This window comes from Bos javanicus, chromosome 8 (genome assembly GCF_032452875.1).
Source record: "Bos javanicus breed banteng chromosome 8, ARS-OSU_banteng_1.0, whole genome shotgun sequence".
Classification (NCBI taxonomy): Eukaryota; Metazoa; Chordata; class Mammalia; order Artiodactyla; family Bovidae; genus Bos; species Bos javanicus.
Genome location: NC_083875.1, coordinates 2,380,219 through 2,406,168, shown reverse-complemented (window position 1 = coordinate 2,406,168; position 25,950 = coordinate 2,380,219). Strand labels below are relative to the sequence as shown.

At 47.0% G+C, this 25,950-nt stretch overlaps 1 long non-coding RNA gene across 1 annotated transcript; it reads right to left on the bottom strand.

The window, feature by feature from the left end:
• Nucleotides 1–12,862: 12,862 nt before the first annotated feature.
• LOC133252381 (uncharacterized) lies at nucleotides 12,863–17,224 on the bottom strand. The gene is made up of 3 exons (XR_009737896.1): nucleotides 16,382–17,224; nucleotides 14,410–14,616; nucleotides 12,863–13,186 (listed from the first exon to the last, which is right to left on the bottom strand). It is a non-coding gene; the product is annotated as an uncharacterized LOC133252381 (long non-coding RNA).
• Between the last annotated feature and the right edge of the window lie 8,726 nt (nucleotides 17,225–25,950).

Below are 25,950 nucleotides of genomic sequence, written 5' to 3'. Positions count from 1 at the left end.
ATGCGTCAACAAGCCTGTAAGGGGCTGGGATTAGAGCGTGCTTGAAATTGACAGCAGAGACGCTGAGACGGGGGTTGATGGAGGGAGGCCAGCCTGTGAGCCGTGAAGAATGTGTGACAGGGTTTTCTGGCGTGGATGGTACCTGCAAGACCACAGATGGAAAGTAGTGGCCTCAGGGAGTAGATAGCGTGGCCTGAAAAGTCTCCATGTTCCAGGACCTGGTAAACTACATAAACAAAAACAAAAAAGGGACCAGACATCTCCTGAGCACCGTGAACTGTGCCAGAAAGGCGTCTAGGGACTGTCCTTGCAGGTCCACGTACTTTGCGCCATTCTGGTGGCAAGTCTTGTGATGTCTCTGAAGCTGTTCTCTCCTCTATGGCCACACTCCTTCCCCAGCCAGGCTATTCCACCCACTCCCACCCCTCACATTGCACAACCTCCCCCCTTCACCGCCATCAGGGCTGTCTGGTGAACTCACTCAACCTCCAAACAGCTCACTATTGGTTTGCTGTTTTTCTCTACTGACTTCAGGAAAACTTTCCAATGTCCCATCTATGATCTGTGTTTTCCTCTCTTATATCTTCCAATATTACCTTTATTTGGCCTATTTCCTTCAGCCCATTGTTGTTGTTGATTAGTTGCTAAGTTGTATCCAGCTCTTTTGTGACCCTCATGGGCTGTAGCCCTCTAGGCTCCTCTGTCCATGGGATTCTCCTGGCAAGAATACTGGAATGGGTTGCCATTTCCTTCTCCAGGGGATCTTCCTGACCCAGAGATCGAACCTACATCTCTTGCATTGGCAGGTGGCTTCTTTACCACTGAGCCACCAGAGAAGCCCTTCCTTCAGTCCGTAAATGTTCCTAAATCTCTGACCGTCTCCATTAACTGTTTTCTTCTCCAGATGTGGCCTTCAGATTTGATCAGACATAGAGATTAATTCAGCATTGCTGTATGAAACCCAGGGTCGTACTGAGACATAACATAGGTGGTATGTGTGTGCTAAGTCACTTCAGTCATGTCTGATTCTGTGTGACCCTATGGACTTCAGCCCACCAGGCTCCTCTGTCCATGGGATTTTCCAGGCAAGAATACTGGAGTGGGTTGCCATGCCCTCCTCCAGGGGATCTTCCCGACCCAGGGATCGAACCTGTGTCTCTTCTGTCTCCTGCATTGGCAGGTGGGTTCTTTACCACTAGTGCCACCTGGGAAGCCCCCTACGTAGGTGGTAATCAATGTCATTTATTAAATTGCAGCACTGCCAGGGCTGTGTAGGAACTTGGACTAATTTCTGAGACTGAAATAGGACTTTGAAAATAGCCTTGCTTTAATCAGGGCTGGAGAGCTCTGCATACATCAGGGCTGGAGAAAGGGTGGAAGACAAGTAGATAAAGGGAGACAGGAAGGCAGGAGACTGAGCATCAGCTGAGAAGCATCTGCTCCCAGAAGGGGTGATGCTGAGTCTCATTCCACTGCAAGGAAACAGAATGCTATGTGGGAAAGTATTGGATTTCTAGGGCTTCCCAGGTAGCTCAATGTTAAAGCATCTGCCTGATGACTCCCAATGCTTGGAACTGTTTTAACTCCAAGATCCATCCATCCATTCCACAAATATTTATTGAGCAACGACAATGAACCAGGCCCTGTGAAAGACACTGAAGGTATGAAACAAGCAGGACAGCGGAGTGGTGGAGATGAACCAGAAGGTGAATCCTGTAGAACGTGCTGGGAACGTGTCTCATAACAGAGACTGAACCCAGGACATCACAGGGTTCCTGGAGGTGGTTTCAACCTGTGCCCTGATTCATGAAGGGTGAGTTGGCATGAGCCAGGTGAAGAGGGAGGAGCAGACAAAGAAGAGGCTGGACGGTTACACTGGGACCAGGTAAGGAAGATCTGCAGTCATCCTGCTGAGGGATTTGTGGTTTAACATGTGTCATGTGCGTCCTCATGCTCAGCACAAAGAAGTCCCTGGTATATCTTATCCTTTATTATTTATTCTATGGGCCACAGGAAGTCAGAGGATTTTAACTGGTGTAAGTCAGTCAAGATGGGGGGTATTGACATAATAAGATTTGCATTTTCCAAGCTCCCTTTGGCGATAGGGAAGAGAATAGATGGTAGGGGATCACTATTAGAAGGAATGAGTAAGTGGAGGAGCCTGAAGGGGTGATCTGACAAAACGTGACAGTAGCTGGGGTGGGAGGTGGCCATAGGAAAGGAGGGAAGTGGTGAAGTGTTGCAGATGGGAGGGGAGAGGGCGAAGAAAGCAGTGTGTCAACAACCCTGCGTTCCCTCATCAAGCAAAGAAGCTGTGTTGGTGCCTTTCCCCAACACAGGAAACAGCAGAGCAAGGAGAGGGAGAAAAAGGATGCACTCTGTGTGTGGAATGTCCAGCTTCAGTGCCTGTGGGACATGCCAGCAGCTGGGCATGGGCTGGAACTAATGAGAAAATCTGGACTAGAAATCTAACTTCGGGAAGTTGGCAGCCCTTAGAGAGGAATTAAATCCACAGCAGTGGATGAAATGGTCCTGAGAGAAGGGGAGCAGAGTGGCCCCAGGAGCAACCCTGAGGAGGAAGGGATCAGGGATCCGGGGACAAAATTATATATATATATATATATTTTTTTTTTTTTTTAAGAAACAGTCTAAGGTTGTTTGTTAATTAGCAATAGATAACTAAAACACTGGCAATACCAATCTTTTTTTCTGGTGAAGCTGTTCCTTTAATGATCAACAATGATCCCAGTTGAAACTTCAGGGGCCTTCTCGAAGTCTTTTCCTTTCTGGACAGCTCCAAAGCACGTGACGATTCTGAAACTCCTTCTGTCGGTGCCTCTGTCTCCTTTCAGGTCTGTGGCCTCCTCTGGGACTCAGTACTTTTCCCTCATCCGTTAAATATAGGGGCTCCATAAATGATGTGCTCCGACGTTCTCTATAAACTCTGGTCTCAGTGTTTTTTATTCAATCTCATTGCTTTAAATATCACCCCCACCCAGATAATGTCCAATTCCTGGCAGAGGCACAATGATTAGAGGCTCAAAGTCTGGAAATGGGCCAGACAGGGCTTTAATCCTGCATCTGCCAGTTCCTAACCAACCGTGTGACACTGATGTGAACCATTAAAGTAGTTCAACCCCTCTAAACCTCCACTTTCTCCTCTCTTAAATCTGGATAATAATAGCATCTAGCTCACATGGACATTGGTTTAGCTGCCCCAGAATGAAGACTTAATTAATCACAGTTTTCCCATACCACTGCTTACGTAAGAAAAAAATGGTAATATTGAATGTTTGTATGTGTGTGGTGTAAATGGAGGTGACTGTGATCGGTAAGAATTGGCCAGAGGGCTCTGGCCTCTCCAGCCCCTGCCCAGCCCCCACCCTTGAGGGTGAGGGCCTGGATAGTGACCATCCCAGATCAGACAGGGCACCCCACCCTCACATCACACACAGATCCCACAAGCCCCGGGGAGGGCCGGGGGAGAAGGGGGGCAGCTGAGAGACCAATATTTCCCAAAGAGAAGTTGTTGTCTGGAAAAGGCCATTTAAATCTGCAGACACAGAGCGGCCCTGACTGCTCATCACCACCCAGAGGGTGAGGGTGGAAAAAGAGGAGAAAAGAACTGTGTATCTTAAGATCTCTCTCCAGTCCCCCCGCTCAGCAGGAACACCCAAAAGACTTCAGTGCAGTGTCACAGCCAGCACAGACACACCCACTGGTCCTACTCAGGTCACGTATTCTCGCGCGCGTGTGTGTGTGTGCACGTGCGTGTGTGTGTGTGCGCGTGCGTGCGTGCGCACATTTAGTTCTGTGCAGTTTTATCACGCGTAGGTTTGTATATCCACCACCGCAGGGAAACAAGGATCCAGAACTTTCTCACCACCACAGGGATCCTCGGTGTTGCCAGATACAACCACACCCACTGACCTCCCTCCCCACCCCTCACCCTGACAGCTGAGCATCCATTATTCATTTCTACAATTCTTTTCATTTCAAGAATGCCCTAGATGGAATCACCCAGCCTGCAAACTTTTGGAATTCGCTTTTATCATTCAGCATGATACCCCTGAGATCCACCCTGGTTCTTGCCTGGCTCACAGGTCATCCATTTCAGGGCTGAAAGCAGCAGCTCTTCACCATCTGGATGGACTCCAGTTTCTATGACCACTCATGGGTTTTAGGAGATCTGGGTTGTCTCCAGTCTGGGGTATTATGGATTCTACTGCTGTTGTATTGACATACAAGCTTTGGTGTCAATTCTTACTGTACTTTTAAGATTAATTTCCCAGAAAACTCCAGTTAAATATATTCTCCTTTCTTTACAGGCTATTTAAGTTTTCCCGTCTCTGAAATGTTTTTTGACCATTGCTGTTTCTGGTTATTTATCTTTCTCATTTTGATTCTTGGGGATTTTTTATAGATTCTGAATGCTAATCTTTTGTCAATAACATATGTTATAAATATCTCCCAAACTCTGGTGTCCTTAAACATAAACTTTTAATCTTAATGTGGTCAGACTTATAAGTCACTCTTTTGTTTACGCTTTTTTGTATTCTGTATAAGAAATTATTCCTTACCCCAAGATCACAAAGATAACCAGCATGGTCTCCTAAAATTTTAGGGTTTTGCCTTCCACATTTAAGTCCTTCATCCACCTGGAGTTTGGTTTGTGTTACATATTTAGATAGGGCTCCAATGTCAATTTTTGAACATGAATCCCCAGTTGTCCTATGAGCATTTAAAGTCTGTTCTTTCCCCAGTGACCCCAAAAGCCATCTCTTTTGCATATTAAGTGTCTATATATTCTCAGCTGTGTTTCTGGGTTCTCTCCACTCAGTGGCGAAAAATGAGAATGTTCCCCTTGTGGGGAGCAGGGGAGATGGGGCAGGCTTACTCCTGGCTCCCTCTGTGCCCTTTAGGGTGTCCTAGCCTGTACACGACTGAGCGACTTCACTTTCACTTTTCACTTTCATGCATTGGAGAAGGAAATGGCAACCCACTCCAGTATTCTTGCCTGGAGAATCCCAGGGACAGAGGAGCCTAGTGAGCTGCCGTCTATGGGGTCGCACAGAGTCGGGCACGACTGAAGTGATGCGGCAGCAGCAGCCTGTGCAGGTGGTCAGCATCTTTTAAGAAGCCATGCCCTTCAAAGACCTGGGCTATGTCTGGTCTCTGACACTTTAAGCTTCGGGGTCCACTCCCTCTCTTAGGAACCTGGCCACTCATTAGTCGACCTTCTTGCCAGTTCAGGAAGGCATCATTCAGTATCTTCTGAGGCCAGGAAGGGAAACAGGAAATTCACATCAAGCCAAACTGGCAGCTTAATTAACTTCAGGAGAACTGGAGTTTGGGCGAATGGCCTTCCAGCCCTTCTTCACTTCCTCATGGCGCCCACTTTGGGTATTTGAAAGTCTGCAAACTCATCCCCCAGCTCCAATCTCTCACCAGACCAACCCACCTCCCTATGGCTGCCAGAGCAATCTCCTCGGAGCAGATTCCTGACCAGGACAAAACCCTCTATGCCACCCTGTCCTCCCTCTTGGCTGTTCAGCAGCCAAACAGCTTGAATAGGTCTCACCACCTGTGAAGAAAGGTCGAGGACCCGAGCCTAGTCCTGGAGCTCGAGCAGTCCAGCTGCACATTCCCGGGTGAGCACGACTTAGCAGCTGTGATTGGAGGAACGTGCCCCAACGTGGGGAGAGTCTCCCTGTGATTTGAGGGACGAGCGTCGGCGTGGAGAGAGGTTCCCGGGTGATCAGGTGAGCCCTTGTTGCACGCATGCACATTGAGGAACAGGGCAAGTCGTCACGCTCTAGGCCGGCGGCCACGGGCTGAGAAGGGCCGGCTTTGAGCCGGTGAGGACCAGGAGCCGAGGAGGCAGTTCCAGAAGCCGGGAGTGACCCTCAGCTGACCGCAGCAGCCCGGAGACAGGGTCCTCGGTCACAGGAGAGCCTGGACCCGAATCCTGCCCATGAACGAGGCTAGAAGCCCATCTCCCCAGAGCTCCCGGCAGCGTCCCACTGGCTGCGCCTGGATTTTGGCCTTGGGCAACCCGGATCTGAACACCAGGTGAGCCTGCATAGACTGTTGACTTGAAGAACGAAGGTAAGAAACTTGGGTTGTTTATTTAAGTATGTGAGAATTTGTGAGGCTGGCAGTAGGGACTGAACGCACGCACCTCTGAGCTGGGGGGTGGGGGGTGCTGTGGTCAGGTGTGTTCACATCATCTCTCTCAGGTACGGCTACCCAGCTGCCCAGCCTCCGTTCTGTTTGCCATTGGAAAGGAGTGTAAATCCAGATTGGCTTACTGCACGGGGGCTCCGTGGGGACTCGGTGTGATAACGTACGCCCAGGGCCCCCGCGTGTGGTCATTCACACTCAGTCACCTCCTCGCACGCGCCATACTCCCCACGGCCACACCTTCCTCTCGCCTCTGACGCTCTTATCTCTTCACACCAACCTTCTGCCCGTTCTCCAAGGCCCAGCTGAGCTGTCGCCTCCTACACAAAGCTGGGATCCACCCCCTACAAGTAAAGCCCTTCTCCTGCGAATTCTTACAGTTTGCCATCTTTACCTCTACACTAGAACGAGATTGGAGCCCAGGCTGCTTCTTTCTGTGGAATCTCAGGAAATAGCGGAAAGGAGACAGAGGACTTTAAAAGCTCCCACCAGCTCTCCTGTGTTTCGTTGTGGGACTATGGGAGCAGGGTGAGGTGCCTCCCCAGGCCCAAGAGCCAGCCCTCTAAGGGATCTCTGAGTCCCACCCACTGCCCCTCAGGACCAACTGTATGTTAGGACTGGGAAGTGTGACTGACCGAACTGTGTTCCCCCAAACTCCAAATGTTGAAGCCCTGACCTCCAGGGCCTCCGAATGTGTCTGTGTTTGAAGCTAGGGCCTTTGAAGTGGTGATTAAATAAAATGAGGCTGTTAGGTGGTTCCTGATCCAACCTGTATCCTTATAAGAAAGGGAATTTTGGTGACAGAGAGAGAGACACTAGGGGTGCGAGCACTGAAGAACAGCCACATCACCACAGTGAGAGGACAGCCATGGGCTTAGGAGAAACCAAACCTGCTGACACCTGAATCTTGGACTTCTAGCCTCCAGAACTGTGAGAAATAATTTGTTGTTCAAGCTGGCAGCCCTAGTCAGTAAATACAGGCAGAACAGAATTGTGGAGGAGAACCTGATCATAGTTGATTGTTTAGTAATCCACATAGTGTACCAGGCTGTGTTGAGAGCTAACTTTGCATTCAAGAATTTACTTTTTTGAATGTACCAGTATATTATGAAAATAGGTGTTCACGGGTCATCATAACATAGTAAAGGGCAATGCTCTGGGAAAAAACAAGAATCGAAATAACCAGGGAGTGTTGGAATCTACATCTCTTGATAGAATTAACAACTGTTGAATTCTGGTCTGAGGTGCAAGGGAGAGGACCAGATTGAAGCCAGAACGTTCCACGTTTCTCTAAGAAATCTCTTGGCAGAACCAGGTCACTGACCAGTTAGTGATTGCCCGTGGCTGGCAGTGTCTGAGAGGAAGCAGTGACCACTCCTCTGTGAATTGCTCTGTTCTCATCATGAAAGTTGCTAAGTAGCCACTCTCTATGTCTATAGTCAGTGAGTCAACAGCTTGCACCTGGCACTGGCCTCCTATTGACAGTCATGCTCACAGTTCCCTCCCAATGGCAGACACTGCTTCCAGATACAGGTTGATCAGGCCTTGTCCATACCATGTGTGTTTTTACATGGCTGTGATTAAACTGGCAGAAATGTCTGAAGGCAGGAGGGAGAAGAAGGAGCAGAGGCTCCAAGTGGGCCCCTCACAGCTGCTCTGTGGATGTTTCAAAATGAGTTACCTTGTTGCCAAACTCAAGTTCAGCTGCTTGTGGCTCAAGAATCCAGTATTGAGACAACTGTTGGGTGAGAGGAGATAGCTTCCTTGAGGAAGCCAGCAATCCAGGGGAGAAGGTGGACTCATGTCCCAAAGGGCCAGCTCCCCCTTGTTGACTGGGGGCACGAACTCTTATAGGGGAGGGTCAGGGTGCACAAGTGGGGTGGAGGGCTATGTGTAGAAGAGCAATCAGCTCTTGGCTGTCGCGTTGGAATTGGTCATCAGTGTCATCTTTATTGTTTTGTTGTTCAGGCGCTAAGTCGTGTCTGACTTTTTGCGACCCCATGAACTGCAGCACACCAGGCGCCCCTAACTGTTTTAAGTGCAGTTAATCTTCAGTTCCAAGATTGGCTTGTTCCCATTTGTTTGAGGACAGCTCTCGCAGCTGTGGCAGCTTTTGCCACTGCTGCAGTCTGGTCATCATGTAGTTAACTTCTCCTACCTGGTGGGGGTTTCAGTATCTATAAGAAGCTCACAGGACATGACTCAAAATACTATCTATAGCCCTTGAGGAGGAACTAAAGGTCTTTGACTTTGTTTAATGGGTAAACTGTTATTATTTGATGTTGTTTGACTATTTCCCTTCTCTTCTGCATTTTCTCACCTCTCGGATTAAATTTGTTCTTTGGCTTAAGTTTTTCTACAAACAAGAGGCAGGAGGAGGACTTTGTAGGGGGTGGGTCCTCCTCGGTTTCAGGCTCACTGTCCTTTCGTTTTTTTCCAGTTATGTGTGTCCTGATCACGTGGGCCTTGTATGTTTATTTTTTTTTTAATTGAAGTGTAGTTGCTGGGCAATATTATGTAAGTTACAGGCGTGCAGTATAGTGATTCACCTTTTTAAAATGTTATATTCCATTTATAGTTACTATTTTAAAACTTGGCTGTATTCCCTGTGTCGTACATTATATCCTTTGGTTCATTTGTTTTACACCTAAGAGTTTGTCCTTATTCCCTACCCATACATTTCCCCTCCCCACTGATGACCACTAGCTTGTTCTATGTATCTCACCTCACCCACTATCCCTTCTAAAACCCTGTGGTACAGACAGCCTCACCGGTAACTATGAATAACATCTTCTTTTTATCTTCCCACATGACTAGCATCAAAGAGATTGCCTGAAATACGGAATTTAAAAATTATACTTCCATCATTATTTTAAATGTGCCTGTGTACTGCTGACCTCCTTGGACTTCTGGCACAAGAATTGTGACCTTTCATTCCCTGTGGAAGCCCATCCACGCACAAAGTACCTGGTACCTGGGAGGCAAGTAATAACTATTTGTTTAACAAATGAACCGAAGTTCTCAAGAAAAATACCACCAGTGCCTTAGAGAGGAAAGAAACGCCTGAACAAATCACCTTCCACCCCCATCTGTCTGTCTCTGAATTCCTTTAGACAATAAATATTTGCGCATTCTAAAACACACAGTTTGAGCAGAATCTAATCAGTCTCTTTTGAGCTTCCTCAGGGCAAAGTCTAGGCCCAGCCAACGCGCCCCCACTCCAGACCTTTTCTCTCGTTTATACCCCTTCCTCCGTCCGCAAGCCCTGCTACTTCTGTCTGTCTTGTCAGATTCTCTGACTCCTTTGATGAAGCTTAGCTCAGCCATTGGGTTTCATACCAGTCTTCCCCTCGTTAAACCCATCGCATTATTGGCATCTCATCCTCCGTTTGTGGATTCATGTCGCACCCACTTCCAGACCATGCGGTGAACTTTCGGAGCTCAGTGGTTGTGTCTCTAATGTCACTTCCAACCTGTGCCCTTGCTGACCACTCTGCTCGTGCTCACTCTCTGTCGCCCACCTTCTCACGTCTTCCCAGGATGCCGAGATGCCCCACTGGTTGGTCTCCTTGCAGAACACTTGTGGCTACATTTACTTTGGGGAGGATGTCTTCAGAGTCATTTATTCAGCAGTTCCTTATTGAGAACGTGCTGAACAAGCTTTGCAGACACTGCTTGGGTCCCTGGAGATGTGGCCATGAAGTGACAAGCGGACCCATCACAGAGGGGGTGACGAGTACATTAACAACGAGAGCGTCTTAGATGAAGGAACGCTGAGGTTAGGGCAGACAGAGCAGGGTGGCTGCGATGGGAAGGCGGTTTATTTAGTGTAAAGTGTCAGGAAAGACCTCTCTAAGGAGGTGACAGTTTCACCCAAATCAAGACAAGGAGCCTGTTAAGCAAAATGCAGATGAGTCAGGGTAGTAGGGGGTGGTCAAGAGTAGGTGCCATAAGTGGGGGAAGCAGACAGCTGCCAGGTGGTAGGGACCCTGGGGGCTGGCTTCAGCTGGAGGCGGAGGTTTTAGTCTAGATTCACTGGGGACCACCAGGGGATTGTACTTGGGAGGAGATGGACAGATGGGCATTTGGGCCTAGGTGCTGGATGCTGGCAGGAGACAGGGGAGACCTGGACAGGCCTGGCCTGTCATAGGTGCTGTCCTGTGAAAACAGCAGGAAGTGAATGGCTTCTGATGACATTTTGGCAATAAACCAACAGGCCTTGCTGCTAGGTCAGATGTTGTGGGTGGAGGATGGGAAGAATTTAGAGGGACCCATGTATTGTTGGCCCAGCAACAAGTATTGGTAACTGAGATGGGACAGACTCAGGCTTAGAAGGGGTCCTGGGTGCGGACCCTGGGCAGGTTAGGGACCTGTTAGATGTTCAGTCAAGCCCATGAAGAAGGGTCACTGAAGGCCACGGGGCTTGTCTTGGGACCTGCATTCAGTCCTTTCCTTTTGCATGGCCTTCTGAGCTGGTTGATCGTTGCTTCCACAACACATGGAGGGTTCCTGTGCTGTATCGCTATCCAGAGATGGAGCATGTGGGATTTCAACTTTGAAGATTGTGGAGAAGTGAAAGCTCCACACTGGCCTCGGGCTTAAGCCACACACTCCCTCACTGAAAGGTGGACATCACAGAACAAGGAACAATACTTTTGATTAGGACCAAAAGAAGATGATCCGAGGGTCCAGGTTTTCTCCTTTCTGTCATGGCCATTTACTGTATATGTTGTGCTTATTTAACTTATATGCAGAGTACATCATGAGAAATGCTGGGCTGGAAGAAGCACAAGCTGTAATCAAGATTGCCAGGAGAAATAGCAATAACCTCAGATATGCAGATGACACCACCCTTATGGCAGAAAGTGAAGAAGAACTAAAGAGCCTCTTGATGAAAGTGAAAGAGGAGAGTGAAACAGTTGGCTTAAAGCTCAACATTCAGAAAACTAAGACCATGGCATCCAGTCCCATCATTTCATGGCAAATAGATGGGGAAACAGTGGAAACAGTGGCTGACTTTATTTTTCTGGGCTCCAAGATTGCTGCAGATGGTGATTGCAGCCATGAAATAAAAAGATGCTTACTCCTTGGAAGGAAAGTTATGACCAGCCTAGACAACATATTAAAAAGCAGAGACATTACTTTGCCAACAAAGGTCCATCTAGTCAAGGCTATGGTTTTTCCAGTGGTCATGTATGGATGTGAAAGTTCTTTCTATAAAGAAAGCTGAGCGCAGAAAAATTGATGCTTTTGAACTGTGGTGTTTGAGAAGACTCTTGAGAGTCCCTTGGACTGAAAGGAGATCCAGTCCATCCTAAAGGAGATCAGTCCTGGGTGTTCATTGGAAGGACTGATGTTGAAGCTGAAACTCCAATATTTTGGCCACCTGATGCAAAGAGCTGACTCATTTGAAAAGACTGTGATGCTGGGAAAGATTGAGGGCAGGGGGAGGAGGGGATGACAGAGAATGAGATGGCTGGATGGCATCACTGACTCGATGGGCATGAGTTTGAGCAAACTCTGGGAGATGGTGAAAGACAAGGGAGCCTGGCTTGCTGCAGTCCATTGGGTTGCAAAGAGTCAGACACAACTTAGCAACTGAACGACAAGCAATTAATCTATGTTGTGGAAAATAAACACAAGTGTAATTGTCATTGTAAGACCTCCTAACAGCCCTTTGTAAAAACATCAACCACTGAGTCTCTGAGGCTGTGGACAGAAACTAGAAAAATCAGAGGACGCCTATGTGGTAGTTTCCTGGTCATTGAAGGACATTAGGTGTTGACTGACATTCTCATGGGGTCGCAAAGAGTCAGACACAACCGAACAACTGAGCACGACGTTCTCACAGGTCCTATACATATGTATTCCTAACCTCACACCTAGATCTCCATTTTGAATACCCACTCCAAGCAAAAGAGCCTGTTTAAAGCACATTGAAATTCCCTTCCTTGTCTTACAGTAGGCTCTAAGGGCTAAGGCCATATTTGAGTCAAAGCTACCAGATGATTTAGTATTATCCAGAAAAAGAATTAAACAGGGGTCCCCACATCCCTCTTATGGGAAACGGAATGAAATGGCAGTCCTCCCCAAAGGAGGCCTGGTGCCTCCCTCAACAGGAGGAGTCCTGACCTTGTCCTCCCATCGGGCAGCGCAGCCACTCTGCACGGTAGCTCAGGAAACCGGAGACCTTTCTGCTTAGAGTCTGGAGGGGGACGGAGTTGGTGTGAACCCCTCCAGGGTGAGAAGCTGTCTTTCCGCCAGGCCTGTCTTATCTGGGTCCCCTCTTGAGCCCCCTCAGAACACGAGGTGGCCCTTGTCATAGGCGCTCCAGCCTGGTACCGAGTCCTGGGGCCTTCACACGGCTGGTGTCAGCGGCTTAGCATCACACCGGTCTGGTCTTGAACCGACTCCACCCTCATGCTGACTTTTCTCCTTTTTCTGCTATCAGTCACTGATTCAAGCGTTCTGTTATTTATCGCATGTTATTTCTCACTGGACAGAGCGTTTTCCCCTTACTGTTTAAATTGTGGAGGAATTCACTGAATAGAGTCCAAGGTTAAGGTCACTGGAATGCTTCTCTCTGCACCTAAATTAATTATTTAAAGAGAGAATTTCTGAGATCTTGTGTGATTTTCAAGCTAAAGCCTGATTCAGTGAAAGGAAGAGAGTGAAGGGCTGTCTTGTGTTTTTGGTTTTAATATTCAAATTCAGCCGGGCAGAATGGGAGGGTGGCTGTAACACAGAAAGCCAGCCAGGCAGCCACTGTTTCTTGGGCAGGCGGCACTTTCGGGTGCCGTGTCCATCTCTTTTCTTTCTCACACTGTATCGATTAAAAATAGCCTCTCGCACGCCAGCCTTGTTCTGCGGTGTTGCACAGGGTTGTCCTCGTGGAGTATGTGTAGAAGGGTAATGATGCTCTGGCCATCAACCCCGGTTCATAGCTGTTCATCATGACTGAGGGCTTGCTGGTCACGATTTGCCACTGCAGGCAGAGGGCTTGCTGTTTCCATCAAGAGAAAGAATTTATGAAAGTTCGCCCCTGACTTTGATGAAGCAGAGGTCTAAATGCCATCATAACAGAAACACAGGCCACATTTTTTAAAGGTACCCTAAGGGGAGCCAAAACAAACACAGCAGCCGCTATAACAAATCTCTGAGGATTTAGGCTGTAAATGTTAATAGTGTCCTTGACCTGTAGAAGCACTTTATGGTTATAAAGAGGTTTCTCATTTATTCCTCACAACACCTAGGTGACAAAGGAAGAAAAACAATTAATTTTTTTTCCATTTTGCAAATGGGACAACCAGAGTTCAGAGGCCCAAGGTCACGGGCTGGTGAGTGGCCTGAGCTTGAAGCTGGGTCTAGCACCTTCTCACTATGTTGTCAATAATGTGCTATTCTTCACATGAGGCCAAGGTCTCTGTGTTGCTTTTTCCAGTAATCGTGATGGGCAGACATGCCATACACCTTCTGTAGCCCTGTCATCTTATGTCTAGGCACGCACATTGCTTAAGAGGCAATTCTCAGCTGGGGGTTCAGGCTATGAATGTAAACTAGACTGTTTTATTTAGTCGGCTTTTGTGAAGGTCAAAATTGTGATCACACTAGTGCCAGAAGATTTTTTCCAATTGCTTAAAGAGCTTTATAGGTATCTGGCTCAGACAGTAAGGAATCTGCCTGCAATGCAGGAAACCTGGGTTTGATCCCTGGGTCGGGAAGATCTCCTGGAGAAGGAAATGGCAACCCACTCCAGTACTGTTGCCTGGAGGATCCCATGGTCAGAGGAGCCTGGCAGTTTAAAGTCCATGGGAGTGCAAAGAGTTGGACGCAACTGAGTGACTAACACTTTCACTTTTCATCCACACTCCTGCTGTGATGCAGATTTTTAACAGAAACAATAATACTAAGAGCTGAGCCCGGAGTGGAGACACATGGCACTTCACAGAGTGCAGTAATTGTTCAGTATGTGTGATGTTCTGTTGCGACTGGGCCTATGATGCTGCACTGTCTTATCATCACCCTCATTAGCCAGAGAAGTATTTTACAGCCGTTCCACCCACTCGGATAACCCATGGGGGAGGACACACTGATTGGAGGTGCTGCTAATAGGAGGCTAATTCACGGATGGAGTTGGGATAAGCAGTGCCCAGCCAGGTCACAGAGCAGGTCTCTCCCTTGAACGGTGCTTTTACGGATCCTCTCACCAGATAGGAGGGTGCTTACCATCGGCACTCAGTCTCACCCACAACGTTGGTCTTCGACATTCCCTGTCTTCTGTGTGGAATCTGCGTGGGTTTTCTTTTCCCACACTGGGGCTGTCCATTAGGGGAAAATTTATGGATCCAGATGGTATCCCTGAACCCTAGGTATTCTTGGGTCCACACTCAACGTTTCCAGAGCCCATGAAGAAGGTTCTAGGTCACAAGATGTCTGGAGAAGGAGAGGGGAAGATTACATAGCCCCCGAATCCAGGACGAACGGTTTGTGTCCAGGTTGACTGCTCCTGTCTGTTTTGACAATAACTTAATTTTTATAGTCATGAGGATGGTAGGACTGGGGTGGGCATAGGTATTTCTATGAGGGAAATGTTTTATTTTAGAAAACTTGGTTAGAATTATATTTTGAACCTGGCATAGACTTCACACTGCAGGTCCCTTGATGCCAGTGGACATCAGGAGGCCAGTGCCTGTTCCCACAGCCCCACGAGGCACAGGCGAGGTTGTCTGCCTTCACTGTTTGCCCTGGAGCGCACAGAGCAAGCCAGGCGAGACTCCAGGGGTGGGCAAGCACTTCCGCCTTCCTAATGGTTCTCTGGAGGGGGGATGAGAGAGTTGTTCAGGACGGGATGCTGGTGGGAGATGCCGGAAGCTTCAGTTGTGTTCTGAAGCAGCCCAGAACCAAGGTCACACCTCGCGGTGCTGAGTCTGGAAGCGGGGCAGTGAAGCCATCGAACCACAGTGTGCGTCCTTCGCTGCTGGTGCTCTGAGCAGTCACTGCATCGCCACGCAGCGCTGTGCGTGGATCCATGCACGGAATCCACCCCGCACACTGCCTTGTGCCAGTGTGTGCTCACTGCACTCAGGAAGGCAGTGTGTGTGAGGAGGCTGAGGAGCCTGCCCGAGTTATTCTTGTGCCGATCCCCACCCTGCCTCTCCCGGATTCTGGGTCTGCAAGGGCCCCAGGGCGGGTTTGGTGTGAGACACTCCTGCTCTGTGGGGCCCCGGTAAGTTGCCCTAAGTACTGAGGCCGCTCCCCAGGTCTCAGCTCTTCTCAGGGACGCTGGTGCAGGGCAGCCGGTGTCACAGAAAGAGGCTGAACTGAGAGTCAGAACCTTCTTCGCAGGACCAGGAGACTGAGCTCATCTTCGGGCTTAAGATACAAAGTGGGGGTGAGGCTTTCTCTTGCAGCCATAGGTGCCCCCCAAATGTTTGACACTGATATGAAATAATAGGGAAAGGGAGAAGGGTCAGCCAAGATCACAGCACCAGCTGGACGAAGCGGGCAGAGACCCACGCTGGGTTGTGGTGGATGTGGTTCCTTAGCAGCCCCCCGGCTCTGGCGTCAGTGAGGTCCTTTGAAGCTGTCTCCAGGATTATTCTTCATGCTCATTTCACTTTGTGATGTATGACATTACGTCACATAAGAGCTTTGCTCAAATTTATGGTTTATTAAATATATGTGCATATATTTTGGACTTCCCAGGTGGCTCAGTGGTAAAGAATCTGCCTGCAATGCAGGAGATGCGGCATTGATCCCTAGATCAGAAAGATCCCCTGGAGCCCTAGAGGAGGGCATGGCCATCCACTCCAGTATTCTTGCCTGGAGAATCCTATGGACAGAGGAGCCTGGCGGGCTACATTGCATGGGGTCTAGTATACTAATTAATTTTAAGCAATAAAGTTAAACTACCTATATATTTACATATGTAGTTTAACTTTATTGCTTAAAATTAATGTACTAATAAATTTAATAAAGTTACATTTTATTAAACCTAATGAATTTAATAAAATTACATTTTATTAAACTCAGTTAAACTTTATTGATTAAAATTAATTAGTGTAGTAATAAATTTAATAAAGTTAAACTCGGTTGAGCTGCAGGAACATTTAAACCAGTAACTTATCTCTGCTCATACAGATTTAATTTGTAAGGAAAGAAAAACCTAACAAGGTAAGACCGTCTGCTAGTGACTTACCTTCAGGTTTATTCAGACATAAAGGAGATGATTAAATTCCCAGTGAATCAGAGGTTAAGCTGGTCTGAGGCATAATGTTCAGCCCTGCAGATCAGTTTCAGGTTTGTCTTCCCTTCTGCTGAACATGTGCTTTCCCTTCCAGCGAATGATGCTGGCTTGAAATTGGATTTTGCTACTTCGTGTTTTTTTCTAGCACATCTCCTGATGATCAGGTTCAGATTTTACCTAAGTGTCCCAGCTGCTGAACCATGAAGCTGGTACAGTTCTAAAGCAATATTTTTTTTTTTCAGATAAATAACCCCGCAGAGCAGTATTTAGCTGTCCCTGTCTGGAGCCCAGGGGGCAGGAGATAAGAGTCCGAAGCAGAGGTGGGGCTTTGCCGGCCGAAACGCGAATACCTGGGCTGCGCTGTCCGCAACATGGCGTGTGCTCGGGCAGGGAGGGCGTTTCGGGAACAGCTCCAGGCTACAGCAGCAGCAGGAGCACCTGGCTTCCTGCTTCCTGTCTCACAGCCTCACTGTTGGCGCCCTCGTTTCCTTTTGTGCTCCTGAGAGACGCTAGAGCCTGGATTTGGCGTGGCAGTCACCGGGCCAGAGTTGGACTGGGAGAGCCGTGGGTTCTGATTCCAGACAGTGACTTCATTCCCTTTCTTCTTCCCATCCTGTCACCCTGCACTCTCTGCAGCCTCTCTCTCCCCTTCCACCTGCATCAGCTCCACCGTCTCCATCTGCACTGTCTCAGTCATCCGCATCTACAACCCCTTCCCTGCCTCACACCCCCGCCCCATTCCCACAGCAGCAGGACTGCAGGCTCCTTGGACCTCAGGAATCCGAGTGAATAGCTCAGACGGTTTTGAAGCACCCCCCATGCAGGCAGATTTGTTTGTGTGCGGCACCATTCTTTCCCACCAAAGAAAAGACAGAACAAATTCAAGAACATTCAGAGGGAAAATGCAAGGATTTTTACTTTTGGTTTCTTCCTCTAGGGTTGTGAGTAGTGTCTTTAAACCATAACCTTCTTAAGTGTCTGATATTTCAAGTCTAAACGTCTTGCCCGTCCATTTGAAATATGAAGTATAGTTAGGACAGGGTGGTTAGGACACACCGTGATAGATGATGACGATAGCAAGTTTCCCGTGTGCTCTCAGCGCATGTGGTGTGTATTGCACAGGGTCCTCTCTGAGTCTCCAGCTTACCTGCCGTTTTTCCTGCTGCCTGCTGAGCAAATGAATGCACTCCATCCTGGGATAAGCTGATGGGTGGAGGCAGAAGCACACGTGATCTTCAGGAAGGGGCCGAGAAGCTGAGAAATGTGGGTGTGCAAACATAACCTGGACTTTGGGAGGCAGAGGGAGACGGCCCAGTCGGGCTCCCCGACACCAGGTGAGGTGCACAGGTGGACATACAGCTAAAAATGGTCTAAAAATGGTCTTCACACTGTGTCACTACACTGGTTCCCAGATTTGTCCTCATTCATCCTGGAAGGAAGCAAAGTGAGACCGAGAGAGGACAGTGAGGGTCCTTCCAAAAAGAACACACCTCCATCCTGGCCTTCACTCAGGGCTCAGGCAGGGCCGGTGTCAAGGAGGCCTGGTTGGGCCCATGGGCTGCATGCATGACACTGGGGTTCCCCCGAACAGCACCTTACTAACCAACACAGCCTGAGATTGCATTCGTACCAAGTGTGAGCTTTAGGATCCAGACACAGACTTCCAGTTAAAACTGTGGTAAACCCTCAGCCTAGGAGCCTGAGCGAGATATGATGGTCCACAAATGGGAGGAAGGAGAGGGGAGGCATGTCTTTGCCCCATTCTGTTCTACTGGGGACAGCCCAGACCAGGCACACCAGCTGCCTTCTGCATCGCTGTGCCATTTGCATTAAACACACCCGAGTGGGCAGAAGGCCTCTCTGTATTTGCTCTTACGTGTCATCAGAGACTATTGTGACCACTCTGATCACTACCATGAGCCCAACAGTCAATTCAGAGGCCATGATCACGTGTGTGTGTGTGGTGTAGATGTGCGGGGAGTCAGACACGGCAGAGCAGAAAGTGCCTGTGAGGACTTCACAAAAGCTGTAATAAACGCTGACAATTAATTTCCATAAAGGGACAACTTCTTATGGAATATCTGTAACTTAGTGGGTTCTGCAAAGAAGAAAAACTGATAGAAAAGGAGAAAAACTTTACACAGTACCTTGATGTTTCAGATTCCACCATTACAAATAATGTACGTTATGGGGACTTAAGACTCATCTCCAGTTAGATCATTAATATCTTTGGATGAGGATGTGCATGAAATCCTGGAGTCCGTTACTCTGGGGCCGCTCTGTGTGTGCATTTCTGTCATAAAGCAGAGGTGATGTGTTGAAAGATGATTTTCTTCCTTTTTCCTCCTCATTTTCTTGCATATGACATTTCCCTCTTCAACCGTCTCCATCTGCCTTTGGGAGAAGTAGAATGGTTACTGTAGAAAAACAGAGGGAAAGCTTTTGACTTCCAGAAGAGGATTTTTGAAACCCACAGAAACACAATAGTCTTGAAAACCTAAGTGTGGGAGAGAGAGTAGGAATGTCAGCCCAGGGTACTTCCTTTACTTCTCACAAGTGAAACTTGATGACTGATCCTTGGTTCACTCTAGGCCCTTGGCAGGGAGTGCTTAGGATGTGCTGGAGAAAGTTCCAGGCAGAAGGAGGAGTTTGCACTAATGTGCTGTTGTACGGTTGTCTGTGTGTGAGGGAGGAGAGAGTGTGACAGTGATTGAGACAGCGTGCCTGGTACTGAACACACTCCAGTGGATGCGGCAACACTCACGTGCTGGTTACAGACACTGTTAACACCCACCACGTGACCCGCCATGGTCACCCCTCTCCTCGTCTGCTGCCCTCCCCCAGGCCACACATGCACTGACCCCAGGATGCTATTTTATTTGTCATGGTGTCCTCAGCCCCCGTCACAGAGCTCAGCACTTGCTGAGAGAATAGTTTCTAATGGAGAACAGGGGTAAGAAGGGGCAGGTGTCCAGAACTGGTCCTTGGTCTACGACACCATCACTGCAGCCATCCGTCTGCAGTCATTGGTGGGGGAAAAAACCCCACGAATCTAAAGTAATCATCTGAGCCTTAGATAAGATAAGGATGTGAGTTTTTTTTTTAATTCTGAAACTGATAAAGTAATCATGGGGCCACCAAAAAATGTGGAGGCCTCTATCTCTAGTGATCTCTTTGAGATGCAGAAAACACCTGCAGTGGATGATTTTCAGTTCAGTCACTCAGTTGTGTCCGACTCTTTGTGACCCCATGGACTGCAGCATGACAGGCTTCCCTGTCCATCACCAGCTCCCAGAGATTACTCAAACTCAGGTCCATCGAGTCGGTGATGCCATCCAACCATCTCATCCTCTGTCATCCCCTCCTCCTCCTACCTTCAGTCCTTTCCAGCATCAGGGTCTTTTCAAATGAGTCAGTTCTTCCTATCAGGTGGCCAAAGTATTGGAGTTTCAGCTTCAGCATCAGTCCTTCCAATGAATATTCAGGACTGATTTCCTTTAGGATGGACTGGTTGGACTTCCTTGCTGTCCAAGGAACTCTGAAGAGTCTTCTCCAACACCACAGTTCAAAAGCATCAGTTCTTCAGCACACAGCTTTCTTTATAGTCCAACTCTCACATCCATACATGACTACTGGAAAAAGCATAGCTTTGACTATACAAACCTTTGTCAGCAAAGTAACGTCTCTGCTTTTTAGTATGCTGTCTAGGTTAGTCATAGCTTTTCTTCCAAGGAGCGAGTGTCTTTAATTTCATGGCTGCAGTCACCATCTGAAGTGATTTTGGAGCCCAAGAAAATAAAGTGTCACTGTTTCCATTGTTTCCCCATCTATTTGATATGAAGTGATGGGACCGGATGCCCTGATCTTAGTTAATGGTTTAGATCTGCCTTTGTCTGAAGACGGGGCAGGGCCAGGTCATCTCTGCAGGTGGCTTCAGCTCTGCTATCCTGTGCTCTATTAACCAGTTTATATTTTCCTGTGATTTGCTCTTAGCACCTGCCTGATAACATTATTGTTTCTTCCTTACAATGCAGTGATGTGACATTCATCTAATGGCAGTAACCACTCTCCCTGCCCTTCCTCCTTACCAGTGTCACTTGCTCTGTGACAAGGACACCTTCCTTCTTTCCTTTTCTCCAGCTAAACAAAGACCATACTCAGGGCTTCCACTAGTACCTGTCACATCCTCAATGCTTAACTAAAAAGCCACCTGGACTTTCAAATCTTTCATTTACCCATGCTTATGTTACTCTTTCCTTCTTTCATCCTATCTAAATGATGTTCTTTTAAAATTGTTATTATTTTATTTTTAAAAATATTTTATTTTATATTGGTGTATAGTTGATTTAGAGGGCTTTTCAGGTGGTGCTGAAGAACATGCCTGCCAGTGCAGGAGATGCAGAAACAAGGGTTTGATCCCTGGGTTGGGAAGATCCCCTAGAGGAGGTCATGGTAATCCACTCCAGTATTCTTGCCTGGAGAATTCAATGGACAGAGGAGCCTGGCAGGCTTGTCCATAGGATCGCAAAGAGATAGACACAACTGAAGCAGCTTAGTGTACATAGCACACGTGGTTGGTTTATAATGTCACGTTAGCTTCAAGTGTATGGCGAAGTCATTTAGTTACACATATATCCATTCTTTTTCAGATTCTTTTTCCATGTAGGTTATTGTAGAATATTGAGTAGACTTCTCTGTGCTATACAGTAGGACCTTGTTGGTTTTTTTTTAGGTAGTAGTGTATGTATGTTATGTATATTTTATAGATAGTAGTGTGTCTATGTTAATCCCAAATTCCTAATTTATCCCCCTCCCCTACAGACCGGCTATCCCCTTTGGTAACTGTAAGTTTGTTTTCTATGACTGTCAGCTGTTCCTGTTTTATAGATAAGTTCACTTGTGTCATTTCTTAGATTCCACATAGCAGTGCCGTGTATTGGTCTTTGCCTGGTTGATTTCACTTAGTGTAATAATCTCTAGGTCCATCCGTGTTGCTGCAAATGACATTAGTTCATTTTTTTTGACTTAGTAACATTCCATTTTTTCTGTGATCCAACACATGTTGGCAGTTTAATCTCTTGTTCCTCTGCCTTTTCAAAATCCGGCTTTAAACATCTGGAAGTTCTTGGTTCATGTACTGTTGAAGCCTCGCTTAGAGAATTCTCAGCATTAATTTGCTAGTGTGTGAAATAAATGCAGTTGTGTGGTGGTGTGAACATGCTTTGACATTGCCTTTCTTTGGGATTGGAATGAAAACTGACCATTTTTTAGTTCTGTGGCCACTGCTGAGTTGTCCAAATTTGCTGGCATACTGAGTGCAGCATTTTAACAGCATCATCTTTTAGGATTTGAAATAGCCCAACTGGAATTCCATCATCTCTACTAGCTTTGTTCCCAGTGATTCTTCCTAAGGCCCACTTGATTTTGCATTCCAGGATGTCTGGCTCTAGGTGAAGGATCACACCATCGTGGTTATCTGGGTCATTAACATGTTTTTTTGTATAACTCTTCTGTGTATTCTTGCCATCTCTGCTTAATATCTTGTGCTTCTGTTAGATCCTTACCATTTCTGTCCTTTATTGAGCCCATCTTTGCATTAAATATTCCCTTGGTATCTCTTATTTTCTTGAAGAGATCTCTAGTCTTTTCCATTCTATTGTTTTCCTCTATTTCTTTGCAATGATCACTTAGGAAGGTTCTCTTCTTCTTGCTATTATTTGGAATTCTGCATTCAGATAGGTCTTTCTTTCCTTTTTTTCCTTTAGCTTCTCTTTTCTCAGCTATTTGTAAGGCTTCTTCAGACAACCATTTTGCCTTTTTGCATTTATTTTTCTTGGGGATGGTCTTGATCTCTGCCTCCTGTACAGTGTCACGAACCTCCATCCATAGTTCTTCAGGCACTCTATCAGATCTAATCCCTTGAATCTGTTTCTCACTTCCACTGTATAATCAAGGGATTTGATTTAGGTCATACCTGAATGGTCTAGTGGTTTCCCCCACTTTCTTCCATTTAAGTCTGAATTTGTCAATAAGGAGTTCATGATCTGAGCCACAGTCAGCTCCTGGTCTTGTTTTTGCTGACTGTATAGAGCTTCTCCATCTTCAGCTGAAAAGAATATAAAAAGCAAGAAAGTTCCAGAAAAACATCTGCTCCTGCTTTATTGACTACACCAAAGCCTTTGACTGTGTGGATCACAACAAACTTTGGAAATTCTTCAAGAGATGGGAAACGAGACCACCTTACATGCCTCCTGAGAAACCTGTATGCAGGTCAAGAAGCAACAATTAGAAACAGATATGGAACAACAGACTGGTTCCTAATTAGGAAAGGAGTGCATCAAGGCTGTTTATTGTCACCCTGCTTATTTAACTTATATGCAGAGTTCAGTTCAGTCACTCAGTAGTGTCTGACTCTTTGCGACCCCATTACTGCAGCACGCCAGGCTTCCCTGTCCATCACCAACTCCCGGAGCTTACTCAAACTCATATCCATTGAGTCAGTGATGCCATCCAAGCATCTCATCCTCTGTCATCCCCTTCGCCTCCCGCCTTCAATCTTTCCCAGCATCAGGGTCTTTTTAAGTGAGTCAGTTTTTTGCATCAGGTGGCCAAAGTATTGGAGTTTCAACTTCAGCATCAGTCCTTCCAGTGAATATTCAGGACTGATATGCAGAGTATATCGTGCGAAATGCCAGGCTGGATGCAGCTCAAGCTGGAATCAAGATTGCCGGGAGAAATAGCAATAACCTCAGATATGCAGATGACACCACCCTTAAAGCAGAAAACGAAGAGGAACTGATGAAAGTGAAAGAGGGCGGAAAAAGCTGGCTTAAAACTCAGCAAAAAACTAAGTTCAAAAAACTAAGATCATGCCATCTGATCCCATTACTTCATGGCAAATAGATGAGGAAACAATGGAAACTGTGACAGACTTTATTTTCTTGAGCTTCCAAATCACTGCAGATGGTGACTGCAGCCATGAAATTAAAAGATGCTTACTCCTTGGAAGGAAAGTTATGACCAACCTAGATACCATATTAAAAAGCAGAGCCATTACTTTGCCAACAAAGGTCCATCTAGTCAAAGCTATGCTTTTTCCAGTAGTCACGTATGGATGTGAAAGTTGGACTATAAAGAAGTCTGAGGGCCGAAGAATTGATGCTTTTGAAATGTGGTGTTGGAAAAGACTCTTGACTGTCCCTTGGACTGCAAGGAGACCAAACCACTCAATCCTAAAAAAAATCATTCCTGAATGTTCATTGGAAGCACTGATATTGAATCGGAACTCCAGTACTTTGGCCACCTGATGAGACGAAATGACTCATTGGAAAAGACCCTGGTGCTAGGAAAGACTGAAGGCAGGAGGACGAGGGGACGACAGAAGATGAGGTGGTTGGATGGCATCACCGACTCGATGGACAATAGTTTGAACAAGCTCCAGGAGTTGGTGATGGCCAGGGAAGCCTGGTGTGCCGCAGTCCATGGGGTCGCACAGAGTCGGACACAATTGACTGACTGAACTGAACTGAACTTCATCTTCTTCATCTAGTCATCTGTTGATGGTCACTTAGATTACTTCCATGTCTTGGCTGTTGTTAACAGTGCTGCATCAAACATTGCGGTGCGTGTACATTTTCAGAGTATGGTTTTCTCCAGGTATATGCCCAGAGTACAATCACTGAATCACATTGAGTCGCTGTTTTTAGTTTTTTAAGGGAGCTCCATTCCGCTCTTTTTGCTGTGGTGGCCTAAATCAGCTGGTAACCAGAAGGACTGGTATTGGAATTTTGAGTGGCATCACATTGTGAATGTCTGAGGATACCCCAGGCTGTAAATCTGGGTCCCTCTTTCCTCCAGTTGGCATCACCAACCCCCAAGGACAGACCCAAAAAGAGAATCCGTCGCGTTCAGAGGATAGGGGTTGGGGGCCGAGTATCTCTGTCCTTCTCTGCCTCCCCATCTCATATGACACAAAGGAGAGATTAGAACTGATTGTTTAAAGGAAATTTACTGAGAGAAGAAATGTTACAACTTTCCAAAGCAGCTGACTTGTCCCCGAGGAGAATTAAAATCTGTGTGGATCTTTGAAGATTGAGCCAAACACTCAAGACTCCCTGCCAGCAAGTCCCACACTGTTCCCCGGGGGCTCTGCTGGGCTTGTCCTCCTTCCTCCTTAAAAACCGAGAGCGTGGGTTTCGGGGACAGCGTGTGCTGGGTGCCTCCAGACCTGGCCCACTGACTGGTGATTGTCCCGGGATGGCAGCCCCGGAGCCTGCAGCGCTGCCTGGCCCCGCACCCATACTCAGGGCAGACCTGATAGCCCCCAGGAGAACTCTCATCTCCTTCAGACAGGAAACAGGCTCACGCTAACCATCCAGGGCAGAGCTGGGCTGAAACTGGGGTCTGGGACAAGAGGCCATGCCACCCTCAGGGCCCTGCTCCATGCTGTGGGGTCCAGAAGGCCTGGCCTCTCAGGATTCCAAAGCACAGTGAGAGGCAAGGCCAATGCATGTAAATTACATAGCAGTCAGATGATGGTTCAAGTCAAAAGCAAAAATGTGTCACGAGGCAGAGCGTGATGAGCTGCTAACTGAACCATCAGGCCATAACTGGAATGGGTTGCCATGCCCTCCTCCAGGGAATTTTCCTGACCCAGGGGTAGAACCCACATCTTCTACTTGGGCAGGCAGATTCTTTATCGCTGAGCCACCTGGGAAGCCCACTCCGTGTATTGGGACTTTCTAAATAAATCACTAACTGGAGGCAGGACAAAGGCAGGAAATAAGAGAAAACTGGGCCCTGCTTTCTTCTGCACGATGGCCTGGCAAGAGAAAAATTGGAAGACGTACTTTAGGGAAGGAAAAAGATAAAGGATTCCTGGCAAAAATGTCAAGATCCTGTGAGAAGGATTTGATGTCATTCGGTTTCCTTTTTTTTGTTTGTTTTTTATTGAAGTCTAGTTGATATACAGTGTTGTATTAATCTTTTCTGAGTACAGCAAAGTGACTCAGTTGTATACATATATACATATATATTTTTATATTCTTTTCCACTTTGGTTTATCCCAGGACCAAACATTGAATTGAATATAGTTCCCTGTCCTATACGGCAGGGCCTAAACTGTCCATCCATTCTGTGCGTCATGGTTTGCATCTGCTAACCCCAAACTCTCAGTCTGTCCCTCTCTGACCCCGATAGAGAATCGGTTTATTTTAAAAGTTTTTATTTCAGACTTAGCTTAAGGCCTGGGGTGTTCGGTGTTTAAAATGTGTGAAAGCTATTATTTAATGTAGCATACGCTTTGGGTTTTATTTTTTAATTTCATGTAAAAATAGCTTGAACTATGGCTTTTTAAAAGGACTTGAAGAATTTTAAAACTGACAAGAAAAACTTGCACCAGCAAACTCTAAATAGTAGCTTTCAGTTTAATTCTAAAGTTGCTGGGGGTGACAATTAAAGCCCTCTGTTGTTCCACGTTCCAGCAGGTAGATAAAGGAGACCTGACTGATACTGCAGTTTTC